General features: G+C 41.8%; 1 long non-coding RNA gene across 1 annotated transcript in view; it reads left to right on the forward strand.

Moving 5' to 3' along the window:
* Nucleotides 1-18319, forward strand: part of LOC149248756 (uncharacterized) — a 331776-nt gene that overhangs the window by 146829 nt on the left and 166628 nt on the right. Inside the window, exon 4 of the long non-coding RNA XR_016265775.1 lies at nucleotides 6002-6024. This is a non-coding gene — a long non-coding RNA (uncharacterized LOC149248756). The remainder of the gene's footprint in view (nucleotides 1-6001; nucleotides 6025-18319) is intronic.

An 18319-nucleotide genomic window follows, 5' to 3' on the forward strand; every position in this document is an offset into this window, starting at 1 on the left:
CTCTTTCTCACTATATACTTGAACCATTTAGAAATTTAAATTACATGCTTCTTTTGATCTAGAGCTTTGAAAGATTTCATAAGCTAATTAAGAGCAATTTTCTAAACTAGACAAGTATGGGGGTTCACTCCCTTCACTTGGTTTGGTTTCTTGTATATTAATATGTACCATATTTTTTTCTTTAAATTCTCTCTCCACTAACAATCCTCTTGGTTTTGCAGCCCATAGTTGGAGCCTTTGGCAACTCATCTTGTGACAAGTCTCAAGGAGAGATTTTTTGAAACTTCTAACTAGTGTTTGTAGACCTCTCACACATTTTGAGATCAATTTCAAGGAGGTCATGAGAAATTGAGGGCAGCTGCAAAATAGCTAGGCCGTGGGCCCTTTCAGGCTGATTCTTTCTTGTAATTTTTAGATTTTGAGAAATTTTCCATTGGCTATTGAGGTCGCCAAGTTTCACAGGGAGACTCTAGCTTCTAAAGCTCATACTTTGTAAAAGTTTCTCCTTCATCTTTTGGGCAGCCTTCTAAAAGGATTTCTCCTCATCGTAGCATTTAATAATAGTTCCAAATTTTCTTGTGGAAGCTTGGGATTTTACCCATAGCATCTCTCCTCCTCATTTAGAGGGAGGACTTTTATGGGTAGATTGACTTGCATCTCATTTTTCTAGTTTTTTTCACTTAGTTCATTTAGATGTGTTAGTTTTTGTAGCATCGGATGTGTTCTAGCCACGGAATTTGGTGGAGACGCTAGAATACATGTATTCTCTGAAACCCAGAAATCATTTCTGGAAATTCTACCCAGAGACACCTTAATTAAATTAATTAATTAATTTTTAATGTTTCCTAAGTCTAAACGTAGGGAATATGATTAATTAAGGGGTATTAATTAAGTTATGGTGAGAATCTTCTAGAAAAAAACATGGATAGAGTTCTAGTTAATCTTAGCCATCGATTAAGTTTTAATCATGGCCGTTGATGTCTCAACAAGAGATAATTAGAAGAAACTCGATGGGGATTGGAGAAGACACACCATCAGTTCGATTTCACTGGCAGATTGATTTTCTGAGTAGCAATGCTAAGTTGCCGGAGAGAGAGCTAGTGAGATCGAAGCAATGAGATAGGGGCAGGGACAGTAAGGCCAGATGAAGTTATTCCAGTTCCGATGAGTGCACTGTAGAGAGACAGTGAGTGCCACAAAGAGGCGGTGTAATGCTTCAGAGGGGATTTCGTATTTTGCTGGGGAGAAGCAGTGATTCAGTGCCAGAAGACGGAGAGAGAGTCTGGAGGCCAGGAGGATCCATCTTCTAGACAACAGTTGATCAGATAGCAAAAGGGAAAGAAATTCCGAGATGTGGGATGCAGTACTGCGTAGGTTGACGCAGTGACTGCGCATGGCAGCAAAGAGAAGCTCAACTTGAGCCAAGGTCAGTGTTGGATCGCTAGTGGGAGTGAGACTTTTTCTCACTAGATTTATTGTTAGTCATTTCCCTGTATGGATTGCTAGATTTGAGAATCCATAGTCTTGTACTAGAATTTACTACTACATAATATTAAAACCCTCAATTGCTGCACTGGTTTTCCCAAGTTGGGTTATTCCAGGGACTTTTGTCCGAAAATAATTGTGTATTTGTGTGTGTGTGCATCTATTCTTCCAACATTTTTTCAGCAATATTTATTTTGTGAAGGATGTAGTGTATTTGATTCGATATTTTCTGTAACACACAACAAGTAAATTGTTTAATCGATTATTGGAAGAATTAACATTTGTTGTTGTAATAGGATTCGGGGTCATTGAATTTTCACATGGTATGAGAGCACATATTGTAAGCTGGAGAGCTCAGTAGCAGAAGGGAAGAGGAATTTTGAAGCTGTGTGTAGGCAGCAGTTTGAAACCCTTAGAGGGAGCGCAGTTCTTGGTCAGGAGGGTCAATTTTTGAGGAAAAGTTTATTTCTTTGAGAGAGTCTACATAGAATAAATTTTCTAGATCAAAGATTACTAGAGGCAGAGGGAGAAGCAGTATTTTCCTTGCAGAGAAGATCTTCAGTCGGGACGCAGTTATTTTGCAGTAGTTTGCTGGGGCAAAATAGTGTTAGGAGGAAGGAAGAGCACACACAGAGGAAATTCCTTCCTCGGGGAACTTCTAGTCCAGAAGTTCGATTTTTCACTACAGAGCAGTAGTAGTTGTGAGAAGATTTGCCCACTCTAGCAGGGAGTGCGTAGAGCCAGTCAGCAGCTGCGCAGAGAAGAGGAGTTCGAATTTTTGCAGAGATGGCATTAGTAGGGTTGAGAGATCAGGATCGGTTGGAAGGAGCCTCCAACTACGTGATCTGGAAGGAAAGAATTTCCTGTCTGCTAGATGAATACGGTCTCAAAGCCTACATTGATAGCATGGTAGCTATCCCCACGGATGCAGATTAGATGAAGACCTATAAGGACACTGATTCTCGGTGGGGTTCGAGATCACGTGGTGTCTCACATAGTGGGCAAAGACATTGCCAGGTAGATGTGGGAAGCTCTCCCTACACTATACCAGGGATCTTCGAGCAGCCGAAGATGTATCTTGAGGGGAAGCTGAGATGTACAGGGATGCAGAAAGGGGAGTGCATAGACCCCTTCCTCACTAGGATTCAAGATGGCCGAGACTAGCTGTCTGTAGTGGGGTCAGTGCCCTAGCCTACAAAATTGGTGCGGTTATCTCTGAATAGCATTTCCGAAGACTGACAGGTCTTCGTCCAGAGTATTTTGGGTAGCGAGAAGTTGGCAGATTGGGATTGAATGTGAGTTGATCTGCAGCAGGAGGAGATGAGGTGAGATTTGGTGAAGAGCGTCATCAGTGGCAGCAGCAGCAATAGAAGTGGGATGAAGCAAGTGAAGGAAGAGGAGAATGTGGCCCTCACATCAAAGGGGCAGCAGGAGGAAGAAGGACCTTTCCAAGGTCAATTGCTTCAGATGTGGTGAGCTTGGCCACTACAACACCCAGTGTCCTCTCAGGAAGAAGGACAAGGAGGAGAAGCAGGACTAGGCGGCAGCTCATGCAAAGATCAACAAGTTGTCCTCTAGATTGGAGGAAGAGTTTTCCATGATCACCGATATACCTCTAGGAGTGAGGTGGGGTGATTTGGAGTTGTAGCCCTAGAGAGCTACAAATGGGTACGATTCTTGAAGAGGTCCATCTCATGAATCAATACCTTGCTACGGGAGCCCATAACATGCAGTAGCATGATGGGTCAGTGGCAGATGATGCAGTCAGATGCCAGAGTGATAGATACAGTAGCTCGTAGTGGTCAGATACTGGGCAACGCAGTGCAGGGTTGACAGCAGTGTAGTTGGCACAGAGCAAAGTCAACAACAACGAAGAGACTTTAGTGACAGTGCAAAGACTAGCAGCAGTCAAAGACTCAGGAGGCAGATGCATCATACTGATCACAGTCGATTCAGTCTTTTGGATGCTTTTCAGTTGTAGTTGTTGCAGTTGCAACAACAACAGATGAAGAGGGAGTTGCAGTGTAGATGCAGTGTTGGCAACAGTTCAGTAGAGCCAGTAGCAGCACAGATGCAACGTATATCAGAGTTGTGTAGTAGTTGGGCAACAACAGCCAGACATCAGCAACGTGATAGGAGGTGGTGCAGAGATAGGGTGTTGCTTCAATAGGTTGCAGCGCTAGAATACATTCCTCGCTAAGAGGGAGTGTTAGTTTTTGTAGCATAGGACGTGTTCTAGCCACGAAATTTGGTGAAGAGGCTAGAATACATGTATTCTCCAAAATCCAGAAATCGTTTATGGAAATTCCACCTAGAGACGACTTCATTAAAATAATCAATCAGTTTTTAATGTTTCCTAAATCTAAACTTAGGGAATATGATTAATTAAAGGTAAGTCATGGTGAGAATCTTCTAGAAAAAGACATGGATTGAGTTCTAGTTAATCTTAGCCATTGATTAAGTCTTAATCATGGTCGTTGATGTCTCAACGATAGATTATACAAAGAAACTTGGTGGGGCTTGGAGAAGACACACTAGTAGTTCGATTTCACTGACAGACCGATTTCTTGAGTAGCAGCGCTGAGTTGCCAGGGAGAGAGCTAGTGAGCTCGAAGCAGTGGGAGAGGGGCAGGGATTGTAAGGCCGGAGAAAGTTCTTCCAGTTCCGGTGAGTGCATTGCAGAGAGACTGTGAGTGCCACAGAGAGCCAGCGCAATGCTTCAGAGGGGATTCCATATTTTGCTGGGGAGAAGCAATGATTTAGTGCCAGAAGCTGGAGAGAGAGTCCGGAGGCTAGGAGGATCCATCTTCTAGACAACCACTGATCTGATAGCAAGAGGGAAAGCAATTTCGAGTTGTGGTACACAATACGTAGTGACTGTGCAGAGGCAGCAAAGAACAACCCAACTTGAGCCAAGGTCAGTGTTGGATCGCCAATGGGAGTGAGAATTTTTCTTACTATATTTATTGTCAGCCATTTCTCTGTATGGATTGCTAAATTTGAGCATCCATAGTCTTGTACTCAGATTTATTACTGCATAATATTAAAACCCTCAGTTGTTGCACCAGTTTTCCCAAGTTGGGTTTTTCCAGGGACTTCTGTCCAAAAATAACTGTGTATTTGTGTATGTGTGCATCTATTCTTCCAACATTTTTTAAGTAGTATTCATTTTGTGAAGGTTGCAGAGTATTTAATTCGATATTTTCCATAGCACACAACAATTAAATTGTTTAATTGAATTAACAATTAGAAGAATTAACATCTATTGCTTCAATAGGATTCGGGGTCACCGAATTTTCACAACATGCTCTTTTGTTAATCTAACTCACATATCATCCACATCTAATTTCATTTTTAGCTTGCTTTGTATTTGTCAAGTATATGCAATTTCTTACACTTCATCCACAATATTTGAGAAAATGCAAGTACTCTAAGTTTCATGTGGCAAATTTAACTCATTTACTTAGCATTTTGTTTCTTTGGAATACATTGCCTCATTATATGGTTACTTGTTGCTTTGATCATACATTTTAAGCAATCATTTTGCTCACTTACAAGCAAATATTTTACTTCTGGCTACATTTCAATTAATACATGCTTCATTGTCAATTTATACTTAATTATATTGTTTGTTGGTACATCCTTTGTTAAGAATTTACTTGGAACAATTTGCAAGACTTGGTCACTTATGAAGCTTATGTTTACATGCCATATACTTTTACAAGCTTGTGAGTACTATTTGAAGTCATTGATGCCATCTTATTGTTAGCAATTTGTACATTTATTTTCAGGCATTTCCTTTGCAAACACTAAAAACAAACAAGCATTTAGGAATTTTAGTTTTACATCTTGCATACTTAAAATTTACCTCCAAACATAAGCTTGGTTGAATAGAAATAATCGGGCCAAGATTTTCCTTGAAAGTTCTTCTAGTTGGTACGGACTAAGGTAAAGTGTGTGACCCTGCAGTTATGAAGGTGGCTTTGCCCCCTTGTAGGAACGAAGACACATGGATTGTAAGGATTAGGGGAAGGATATCATTAATGAAGACAAGATCCTCCTCAACCCATTTTCCTTGCAGTCACCCCAATCTTTACCCTTTGGTAAGAGGTTGAAGGGAGAATCTCTCACCTAGAATAGACATTTAGTTTAAAAACTTACCAAGATAATTGCATCTCACCTTAGCTAAGTGCATATCATTCTAACTCATTTATTTTAGAGCATTTTCCAATTTACTTGCAAATTTATCTCATATACTTGTTGTGATGAATAACCTCACTATCCATTGAAGTTATCATTTTTATTGTTGAAGTATCTCATTTAGCTAGTACAACATTTTTCTTTTGCAAGGAAGGCTTTGGTTCATTTAATTTCATTTTTCAAGTCATTGTCCTTTAAATTGTTACTTTACATGCTTATGATCATGAATGATAGTATCTTTATTAAAGCATTTGTTTAAAGTTCAATTTGTATCTTGCAGTTGAAATCTTTCATCTAACACTGATTTGTTTTGCAGGACTACTTGTCATCTCATTTTGAGTACGTATATTTGAGAAAGTCTTTACTATTTCTTGAAGCAATCATCTAGGCATTGGTTTACATGTTTATCTTTTGAATGATGTGTTGATTATCATTGAAAATATCTTTAATTTTCTCAATCTATTCACTAAGTGCTAAATTATGGTATGTTCTATGGTTAAGAGCAATTTACTTCAAATCTTCTTATTAGCCCAATATCAATTTCAAGTATTGAAATCACATCAACATGATAGTAAAATGCAGATAGAACATAAATGTAAACAACAGAAGACAAGCCAAGACAAGAGACACAAGATGTGGCACCAGCCAGGGACAAACCCGAATGCGGGGAAGCCCTTTGATCAATTCTTCTATATTCTTCAATAATTCAGCAGAGAGAGATAGATAGTACAATATCACAAATATGTGATTTTACAGCAGCAACAGTGTAATCCAAATCAGCAATGTCAAAGCTGGTCAAAGAGCTCCCAAGTCCCCTCAAGACAAACTAGGAGAACTTAGCCTCCAACAACAATAATGGGCAGCTCAAAACAATCAACAAAATGTGGTCAAACAACAGTCAACACTTCAACAATCTGCGGTCAACCCCAACCAGTCAACGCTAGTCAAAACTGTGGTCAACAATGGCTGATCTTAACTGTGGCTTGCAAGGTAGAGGCTCCTCACACAAATCCGTAGTCAAAGGTATCCTCACATTGGTCAACGTAGTCCTCTAGCACCTCGGTCAACCCAAGTTAACGTTGTTGTACCTTCTTGCATCCTCTTTCACCCTAGTCAATGTCACTGCTCCTAATTGCATCTTCCTTCTTCCCACGTGAAAGAGAGAAGCTCCTCCTACGCATACCCAAACAGGCTAGGAGAGAGAAGAGATGTGGAGATGAGATGAGTGTCATAATGCGTCAAGGTCTGCTCTACTTATATGCCACATTGAGGTTTAGCTAGGGGTGTGAAACACTGTTTTACTTGCTGGCCGACCTTGACAAATTGTCAAGAAATACAAATAAATTCATATCTCCATGAATACATGTCGGAATCAGATGATCGTTAGATCAATCCTACACCTCTCGATGAGAGGAATCCAAGAAAAATATTAGCTTCCATAACTAAGATGACCCACATGGAGTTTGGCCTTATTTGCCAATTTTAACACTCCCTCTCAACTAGGGAGAACTCCATCTGCTAATCCATTTGTCTGTCAGTACTATCTCTGCCATCAAATGCACTGCCTTGCACTGCTCGACTCTGCTCTACTCTGCCCTGTTATAATAAACTATGAAGAAGAAGAAATGATCGAGAATGTATCATACCATCCTCTACTGACCCGGAGTCAGTCCCAGATAAAAGAGAGTGTCCAATAGCACTCTTACTGACCCGAAGTCAGTCTCAATGAAAAGAGTGTGTCATACCACTATTATTGACCCGAAGTCAGTTCCAAAAGAGAGTGATTTATATCACTCTTACTGACTCGAAGTCAGTTCCAATTGATCCCAGATCAATGCCATCCTAGCATAGGGAGTACGGTAGATACACGATGCATCCATCCATATTACTATGGTCCCTATCCTCATTTCCCTACTCATTGGCCAGATGAGAGGTACTTCCCATGAGTCCCACACTACATGGGTAGGATGTCTCGGCAGGAGAAGGATGGACCACTCATCCTGCCTACATGTCGCCACGGGGTATCACAGGGGAAGGCTAAATTATTCACCTTGTACATAGCGCACCACTAGGGGAGGTTGAGTCACCCTATGGTCGCTTGTCGCTCCAAGAAGTACCCCAAGCCCCCCAGAGCTCCTAGAGCTCAAAGTATGCGTCATACATGACTCTCATAAGAGGGTCTCTCCACGACTCCTAGTGGTTCACGGAAAGTCATGAATTCGACCTTTCCCAGGGGCTTTGTCAGAATGTCGGCGACCTGCTTATCAGTCCCAATATGATGGAGCCTTATTTCTCCACGTTGTCCCATATCCTAGATAAAGTGGTACCTGATATCGATGTGATTGGAGTGATCATGAAATACGGGATTCTCTGATAAATGAATCCCACTCTGGTTGTCGCAGAGGATCACTGTAGTATCAAACGTATGTCCAAACAGCTCACTGAAGAGCTTCCTCAACCAGACAGCCTCACAGGAGGCCATGCTCGCAGCAATGTTCTTTGCCTCAACGGTGCTCAAAGCTACTGACTTCTGCTTTCTGCTCATCTAGCATATCGAGGCAAAACCCAAAGAGAAACAACACCCGGAAGTGCTCTTTTGGTCCACCACACTGCCTGCCCAATCAACATTGGAATATCCATGTAGCCTCACATCTCCTGCAGTGTATCTCAAACCATGAGTGATTGTGCCTTGAAGATATCTCAGAAGATTCTTGGCACCAATCCAATGTGAGTGATGAGGCTCAACCATATATTGGCTCAAAGTGCTGACTGCAAAACATATATCCAGATGGGAGTTCGCTAAGAACATCAATGCTCCTATGAGTTGACGATACTCACAAGCATTTCCCAAAACAGGTCTGGCAGCACTACTGCATAACTTCTTGAAGTTAAGCTCCATCGGGGTAGTCACGGACTTGCAATCCACCATACAAAATCTCTCCAATATCTTCACCATGTATTTTCCTTGAGATAGGAAAATTTCTCCTGGCTTTTGCCAGACCTCCAACACTAAGAAATAGTGCATCAGTCCTAAGTCCTTCATCTCAAATTCAGAAGCCAAGTCCCTCTTACATTTGTGAATGAGAGGGTCTGCACTTGTCAGAAAGAGGTCGTCAACATACAACACCAGTATGAGAGGCTTATCATCTTCAACCTGAAAGTAAAGGCTTGGATCGACTTCACTCCTAGTGAATCCCGACTTCATCAAGTAGCTATCGATCCTCTCATACCAAGCTCGGGTTGCTTGCTTCAGCGCATAGAGGGCTTTCTTCAACCTGCATACGTGAGATTCCCGATTATGAATCTCAAACCCCTCGGGTTGTTCCACATAGAATTCGTCTTTAATCAAACCATGCAAGAACACGGTCTTGACATCCATCTAATGTAGGTTCCATCATTGCGAAGCAGCAAGGGCTATGATTGAGCGGATGGTGGTGTATCGGGTAATGGGTGCAAATATCTCATCATAATCCACACCTTCCTTTTGAGAGAAGCCTCGAGCAGCAACAAAGCGAGCCTTATACTTTTCAGCACTCCCATCAGCTCCATGCTTTATTTTGTAAAGCCATTTCGAGGTGACAACAGTTTTGTGCTGGGGTCTGAGGACCACATCCCAAACATCATTCTTCATGATGGACTCGTATTCTTCATTCATAGCATCTTTCCATACTTTATGCTTCACGGCTTCTTCGAACGATGAAGGCTCATTTTGAATGATGGTGCTCATAATGGTCAAGTATCCCTGATACCTGGTTGGCTTCTTACTTTCATGGAAAGTCCCTATGGGTGCAATATGTCTCTCGGCATCTTCAAGAGTCCCCCTAAGCTATGAGGGCCTCTTCCTAGATGAGGAAGGTTCTTGCAGAGGGGGATTAATAGGGTCCATAGGTTCTTCCACATCGAGCATCCTCTCATCTTCCTTCTCATCCGGCTTCCTGCTGTCAACTTCTTTATCTTTCCTTAGAATAGGAAGATTGTCAACCTTGCTAAGAGCCATATCTTCATCAAATGTGACATCATGACTTATCTCGACTTCCATTTGACCAGCCACATAGATTCTATAGCCCTTAGATTTTTCGCTATAGCCCACGAAGATTCCCTTCTTCCCAGATGCACCCAAGTTGCTTCTTTTCTCTTTCGGCACATGAAAATATACGGGACTTACAAAAATTCTAAAATGAGAGACATCTGGTTTCTTACCAGTGAACATCTGGTTTCTTACCAGTGAACATCTCTTCGGGAGTCTTGGAATCCAATGGTTGATGAAGGCATCGGTTTTGAACATATACGACGGTATTTGCAGCATCGGCCCATAGAAACTTCAGAAGCCTTTCATCATGGAGCATGGCACGAATGACTTCCACAATTGTATGATTCTTCCATTCCGCCACACCATTCTGCTCAGGACTGTATGGTGTTGTGGTCTCCCTGTTAATGCCAACTTCTTTGCAAAAGTCATGGAACTCATTGGATTCATACTCTGTCCCATTATCAGTCCTTAAAATCTTGATCCTCTTCTCAATTTGATTCTCGATCAAGGCTTTGAAGTGACAGAACCAGGAGAACAGTTCATCCTTATTTTTCAAGAAGTATATCCAACTCTTGCGAGAATAATCATCTGTAAAAGTGAGATAATATAGATATCCTCCCAAAGAGTTCACGGGCATCATACCAGATATGTCAGAGTGAACCAACTGCAAAATGTCAGAGGTCTTGCTATGGCTAGAGGGGAATGGTCCTCTTTTGAGCTTTCCTTCAGCACATCCTGGACATACACCTTCATGCTCTATTTTGAACTCGGGCATCCCTGTCACCATTTGTCTCACATCAGGTAGAGCCTTATAATGAACGTGGACAAACCTCAGGTGCCATAGTTCAGACATAAGAGATGTGTCGCAAGACATGACTCCCAACGGACTTCCTCCAACTTGATATAAAGCGTCGACTCGAAACCCAAGAGTGAAAGCATTTTTAAAATTCTTTTTCCACACATGTACCTTGCCATCAATGAAAGCCACCTTGTGTAGCCTTTGTCTTCCATTGCCGAAATGGACACCAGGTTCTTCTTGAGATCAGGTACTGTTGTAGCGGCTACAATCACCCTCCAAAATTTTTTCTTAGCCTATTTTGGAGCCTCCCTACCAACCTTACGCAACACTTTGTCTTGCTTCGTTAAATACTCAAGCTTCAGTGTTTTCCTCGCACAAAGGCAACTTGTCGATCACAGTCGATCCATTCCCCTCACAGGCTGCTTACCCGAACTTGGTCACGCTGCAGGCTGAGCAGCTTCCCCTGGAAAATTGCGCATTTCTGGAGGGCAACCAGCCTTCCCCCCAGGAATTGCACAATCCTCTCTGATAGCCTGCTGGGCTCCAGGATTGCGCAATCCTGTCAGCTAACGCTCCTAGCAGGATTTGCACAAATTTTCCCAGCAGCAGGCTGTTCAGCCCAGGATTTGTGCAAATTTGGGCAGCAGTCAGCTGCTCTGCCCAGAAATTGCGCAAACCTTCTGGGCAGTGAACCCAACTCCAAGCCAGGAATGCGCATTTTTCTCGAGCAGTTAAGCACTCGCATGCATGAACAGTCTGGTTGACCAGTTCCACCCGGGACTAAGGAAGCTTGACTTGCATGCATGCATGACTTGATCTTCCCGGAATAGTGAGAGACAACATGCAAAAGACATCACATGATTCAGGAAGCTATTTTTTGTAGCCGGACGTTACATGCAAAGTTGTTTTAGAAGTTTCCCTCCAAGTGTCGCTTTTTCCTAGATTTGTGGCATGCACGTCATGAGACCAAACCTATTTATTCGACGCATTAGAGCTCATTCATTCACATCGATCTTGGAGCTTTGACATCCCACAGCACATCCAGGACTCTTCGACACATCCGACTCAGCTATTCATGGGTAAGTGGCCTCAACTTGTCTTTTTTAGCATTTCTGTCGCTTTTTGTGTATTCGCTTGTGTGAATGTTGTTTGCTTGATTTCTTTGAATGCATACTATTGTTTACATATATTCTAGCTTGTCCTTGCTCTGTTTTAGTTTTCATCGCTATCTCACTGCTGTCGCATGCATGAAACTGTTTTGTACGGACGTTTGCCTAACTGGTGAACGGGCTCACTCACATGCATGTTGATCTGTTTGTTGAATCTTCCATTCATGTTTTGCATGCACTGTTTATCACTTTTGCTATCACTTAGTGTCCCCATGCATTTCATCGACTTATTTGCTTTCAGTTGCCCGTCGGCGAGTCAGGCCAAATTTGGCCTGGTCTTTGCCTTCACCAACGCTGCATTACACAATCTGGGGAAGGAAGCCTCACCTTCCTCTCCAGATTTGCGCATCTGGCCCAGCATTGGCCTCTTGGATTGTTTTGCGCATTCCTCGAGGACAATGGCTTCTTGGCCCAATAAATTGCGTAAATTTGTCCTTGGGCCAGCAATCCTTCCAGGCTGGGATTGTGCATTGTGCAATCCCAGCAACCAGCTGCCCAACTGGATTGCGCATTTCGCAGATCCAACAACCAGTCCAGCCTCTTAGACAGCCCAAACTGCCTTTTGCGCAGCTTTGGCAGCCAGTCACTCAACCTCCCAATGAAATTTGCGCAATCTTGCTCATCAGTTTCCCAGGTATGTGCTGTGTCCTTCCCCGGATTTGCGTTGTTTTCACTGACATATTTATTGCCATGCATGCTGCTTGTTTCCAGATATTTCAGGTGTTCATATGTCTCATGGCTTCCAAGAGATTATTTCAGGTGTTCATATTTCAGATGTTCATATGTCTCATGCCTTGCTTCATAATTCTACCCCTCACATGGTCCAACACTTCCTGCTCTTCCAATGTCAGATCAAGAGACATCCTCCATCTGTGATAGTCAAACTTCTCACGTTGCTTGTCTTAGGCGGGGAAGTGTGATGAGGAACCCATGAAGCATTTTGACGTTTTCCAACTGTCTTCGATGATTGCTCTTGCTCTTGTTTGGGCTTTTTGTCTTCACCTCAGCTTTGATACCATGTTAAATTATGGTATGTTCTATGCTTAAGAGAAATTTACTTCAAATCTTCTTATTAGACCAATATCAATTTCCAGTATTGCAATCACATCAACATGATAGTAAATGTAGATAGAACATAAATGTAAACAACAGAAGACAAGCCAAGACAAGAGACACAAGATGTGGCACCAGCGAGGGACAAACCCCAATGCAGGGAAACCCTTTGATCAATTCTATAATATTCTTCAATAATTCAGCAGAGAGAGAGATAGTACAATATCACAAATCTGTGATTTTACTGCAGCAGCAGTGTAATCCAAATCAACAAGGTCAAGGCTGGTCAAACAACTCCCAAGTGACCTCAAGACAAACTAGGAGAACTCAGCCTCCAACAACAATAATGGGTAGCTCAAATAGTCAAAAAAATGTGGTCAAACAACAGTCAACACTTCAACAATATGTACTCAACCCTAACTAGTTAACGCTGGTCAAAACCGTGGTCAAACAGAGGTCAACGATGGCTGATCTGAACTGTGCCTTTCAAGGTAGAGGCTCCCCACACAAATCCGTAGTCAAAGGTATCCTCACGCTAGTCAACGCAATCCTCTAGCACCTCGGTTAACGCAAGTCAATGCTGTTGTACCTTCCTGCGTCCTCCTGCACCCAAGTCAATACTGCTGCTTCTAACTGTGTCCTCCTTCTTCCCATGTGAGAGAGAGAAGCTCCTCCTATGCATACCCAAACAAGCTAGGAGAGAGAAGAGATACGGAGAGGAGATGAGCGTCATAATGCCTCAAGGTCTCCTCTACTTATATGCCACGTTGAGGTTTAGCTGGGGGTGTGAAACTCTATTTTACTTGCTGGCCGACCTTGACAAATTGTCAAGAAATACAAATAAATTCATATCTCGATGAATACATTTCGGAATCAGATGATAGTTAGATCAATCCTACACCTCTCAATGAGAGGAATCCAAGAAAAATATTAGCTGGCATAAATAAGATGACCCACATGGAGTTTGGCCCTAGTTTCCAATTTTAACACTAAGCTTGCTCATAATTTTGAAGTAGTCTCATTAGCTTAAGATCTCATAGAAACTCATATCATTACATCCAACTTTTCATTAGGGACCATCCCTCTTAGATTTACCTGGGAGAGACCTTTAACGAAGAGAGTTGGGAATAGGTAATAGCCCTATCTCTTAGTTTGCCACCAAGTCACACCTTTTGGGGTTAAGGACTTTTCCCACACTAACCTGGGTGTATGTGCTAGGTGGCATCCATAGGGCACATAAAAGTCAACTTCTTAACAATGATATTCCACCTTCAATATCACACTACTTGGGCACTAAATTAGGCCTTCATTACAACTCACTGTCTTCTGCAAATGATTGTACATAAGACCTCTTACCACGCTGTCCAAAACCCTTTTGAACAGACCTTCACACTCAACAATCATCAAAATTAAATATAACAAACTTTCCTCCTTAAGGAACTCAACACAGTCCTAAGGATCTTCGGTCCTAAGCATCAATTGATTGAGATTTTCGGCCTACAAGACAAACCTTTGTTGCCCCACAATTCTGATCTCCTGTGGCCACCTCAGTCACATAGTAGTCACTTAAACATTGTGATAAATTCCCTCACAGACCTATGACCTCCTTCGCTGCTCCTTGAGGGGACTCGACCCTCACTTGGCCTTGTCTTCTAGCACCTACATGGGTATTGACTCTCTCTTTAGCACATAATCTCAACTCGAGTTTGTCAGAGAAGTTACCATAGAAGCACATAGCCAGAATGCCATGATCAACCCTCTTTGGACTCAGCCTACCATAACACAAGAAAAGAGACAAACTCGTTCTTCTTCTTCCTTACTAGCTCGACTCCTTGAGGCTGGCGACTACTTGTGTTTATCTTCCTAGTGATGAATTACACTTGTGATGGATGCCAAATGATCTTCACTTACATCTCTTCTTATAGTGATATAGGTGGTGCCACTTTTCACCAAGGGTTGTGTCTTTTAGGTCAAGTCGACTTGAGGCTACATACAAAAAGCACTCTAACATATGAAACAAAATTCTTTGATTTGGCTTTTAGCACACCATTGAAGCCCTAGGTGCCCCTCATCCATACTATGAATAAAAAAGCAATTTCCATTTGGGTCTTTTGCCCGCGACTTTGGGTACAAAGCTCACTACTCGGGTACATTGCCCACAAACCACATTTTGTGGGTCAACTCCTCACAAACCCAGTACCCCAGGGATTGTTGGAGTACATCCTGTTACCACAAAATCTAGAAGCCCTTATAGAGGGAAGCCCTACAAGCAAAGAGCTAGACTTAATTGCTAACAATAGGATAAAGACCCACTATCACCAATGTTAGTTTCTATAACATCAGAGGTGTTCTAGTCTCAAAACTTTGTGGAGAGGCTAAAACACAGGAGTTCTCCGTAACCCATAAACCGTTTCTGGAAATACCACCTAAAAGTGTCTCGATTAGATTATTAACCCATTTTTTAATTATTTCCCAAGTCTAAACTTAGGGAAAGGGGCTAATTAATCAGAATTAATTGAGGTAATGTGTGAATCATCTAGAAACTCACATGGATCGACTCAAATATGATCTTATCCCTTGATTAAGTTTTAATCTTGGCCATTGGAGTCCCAACAGAATATTATAAGAAGAATTCAGTGGGTAGATGTAGAACACACTTCTGGAGTTCGATTTCCTTGGAGAGTTCAATTTTCCTAGAGAGCAAACAGTTTCCAAAAGGGTTCAAGTTTCCAAAGGAAGCAAAGACAGTGAGGGGCAGAGAGTGATTCAAAGGAAGTCTTTCAGATCTGGAGAAGTGCATTACAGAGAGAGGCCAAAGTTTCTCTAGGAAGCTGAAGCAACGCACATGCTTGAAAGGGCAGTTCAATTTTTGTTGAGGGGAAGACGTTTTCAGTTCCATCGGCGAGGAAGGAATCCCAGAGTGTTGGAGAACCATTTTCCCAGTCAATAGCAGGTAGGACGACTTGATTTTCAGTGTTTCCGGGTTGAGGATGTAGCAGATTGTGCTAGGGTGACATAGAAATTATGCAGATCTAGGTGGATGGCTTGATTTTCAGTAGCAGTCGAGTGCTGAGATTTCTCAGAGTGAGGGTAATTTCCCTTAAGATATTTTTTCCAGTATTTTCTCTGTAGGATTGCCAGTTTTCGACATCCAGATTGTACTTAGAATTTCTCACTGCTGCATAATAATAAAACCCTTAGCTGCTACACCAATTTTCCCAAGTTAGGTTTTTCTGGGGTCATTTGTACAAAAATAATTGTGTTAGTTTTTATGTGTGTATGATAGCATATTTGTCAATTTCTAGTTTATCTTCCACAGAATTTAATTTGGTGAAAATTGCAGTAGAGAATTATTTGTTATTTGTGTGGGCAAACAAACTATTAATTAATTTACAATTAGAAGAATAATTTCCAGTCGCTGCAATAGAAGTTAAAAATTTCATAACCACAGCCATTGTCCCCTACTCTTTATGGACATTCATTGATGGGAGGAGTCTCGGTAGGATGATAGTCACTTCTAATAGGTATTCTAGGGTTTGTGGTGCTAGGTGATGAGTTATGACCTCTTAAGGGGAAGCTTTAAGGTGATGAAATGACGCTTCTAAAGGTGCTTTGCTCCCTCTAAGAGACCTATAAAGACTTGCGAAAGACCAAGGGTTTTTATAGGTAATCGCTAATAGAAGCACTCCTAAGATCAAGGCAGGAAGGAGAAAGGACGTCTTATCATTTACTTCACCAAGTACGAAGGTCATACAACCCTCAAAGAAGTCCCCAAGTTGAGGCAATAACAAGCTAGGGTTTCCCTCTTAGGGCACACCTAGGGCAAGATATTTTAATGATGAAAACCAATTAGATGCCCACCAAACTGAGGTGAAGGAGATAAGATCTTATTCTTGGTGTCTAGGCTTGTGGAATCCACCAAATGAATCTCTAATGCAATTCGATCTTATGCCCTAGCCTAGCTGTTCTACTTTAGGGGACAAAATTTTAGGAAAGGAAATTTATGGAGAGAAATTGAGTTTGATCACCAAAGGCTTGGACTAATGCCTTGTCCTTTGGGCATATGGAGTCCTAGATGCTTTATATTAGCCAAAATTGTCTTTAAGGAGGTCAAGAATTGATGCCCTAGCTACCAACCCTCAACAATTACCCACTCAAGAATTATATAGTTTTATGGAGAAAGTCAATATTTCCCCACTAGGAACTTTCATCACATGTCATGACATGAATAATATATGCAATTTCCAACCAAATAGTTTTCGAAATTTATCTACACAAAATTAGGGTGTAATGTAACATTAATCTAGTGCAACAATTCCATACATTAGAAATTATTACAAAAGCAAAATTTCAACGAAAGGCTCTTCCAAGATCACATGCAATATATCCATCCATAATCCAAGATATAGGTCCAAAAGAAGATAAAAATTCAGCTCCAAATATCAAAATGCATGCAAGATACTCCAATAGCCAATCCAAGAACAAGTGTGAATTAGCCTAAGAGGCCGAAGTTCCCAAGTGATGATGATCATTCAATCCAAATGAAACTATCTTCTGTTTATATGTGTTCTACTAAGTTGAATTATGCCTATAATCCCCTCGACATTATAAAATTTGACAAGAGTCATAAGCCGACCAAGTAGCTTTACAAAAATATGAATTAGCCATCCAAATGCACACTGAAATGATGATGTCATGCTGATGTAGGGTCGTTGGATGGCAAAATTGAGTCCCCTTTGCGCCAAAATGTGAGAGAAGGCTCCGTAAATATCGAACTAGGGGATGGCCTCCAATCCTCATTATAAGTCATCATGTGGGCCCCAATTTTGTGTTTGGGGCACAATAACTAGTCTCATGGGTCTCCTAATGATAGAATAGCATGTAATGCTCCAATACTGAGGGCTCTGGCAATGATGCTTGCCCTCCCGTGTCTCAATGGTTGAGAAAAACCTCCTTTGGGCCTTGGATCAACTGCCACACCACGTAGTAAATGCTGAGCCAGCTGGGGCAAACTAATCCAAGTGCATCATCTCATGAATAATGTGGTCCAATGAGCAAACTGTTGAGGGTGTTGAAGGTGCCCGTGGCGTGAAATGATGCCCTGCACTTGATGGAAGTCCCATGGCTCTCAATGCTTCACCCCGCGGTGTCAATGTGATCCTCTGGTGGACTTAGACCCCAATTAAGTTTCCCAACCCATGATGAAACCACCTGTCAATCAAATATAATGTCCAGTGCTGCATCCTCACCATCAGGTAGAATAATTCATTAGTGCATCTAAGTGAACTAAGCTTGTAAATCATGGAAAAATTGAGACTTCATATGGGGTTTCTCTTCCAAATTTGGGGCTTTGATTTTGTAATAGTGTTACTTCCCTAGGTTGGAGTGGTTAATAGATGACCATATTAGGTGTTTCCAACCCCTAAGGGGAGAGACAGGTCCTTGTTACATCCTTAAATTGATAGGTGGCATATGAATGATGATGAAATGGATGGGGTCACAGTGTTATCAATGCCAAATGCCATGGGTACAAGGATAGTAATAATGAGGTATGCCCACATATTGGGTATATAGATTTAGGAG

The sequence above is a fragment of the Pinus tabuliformis genome, chromosome 7 (genome assembly GCF_031772625.1).
Source record: "Pinus tabuliformis cultivar Carrire ecotype Pingquan chromosome 7, CPIR1, whole genome shotgun sequence".
Lineage (NCBI taxonomy): Eukaryota > Viridiplantae > Streptophyta > Pinopsida > Pinales > Pinaceae > Pinus > Pinus tabuliformis.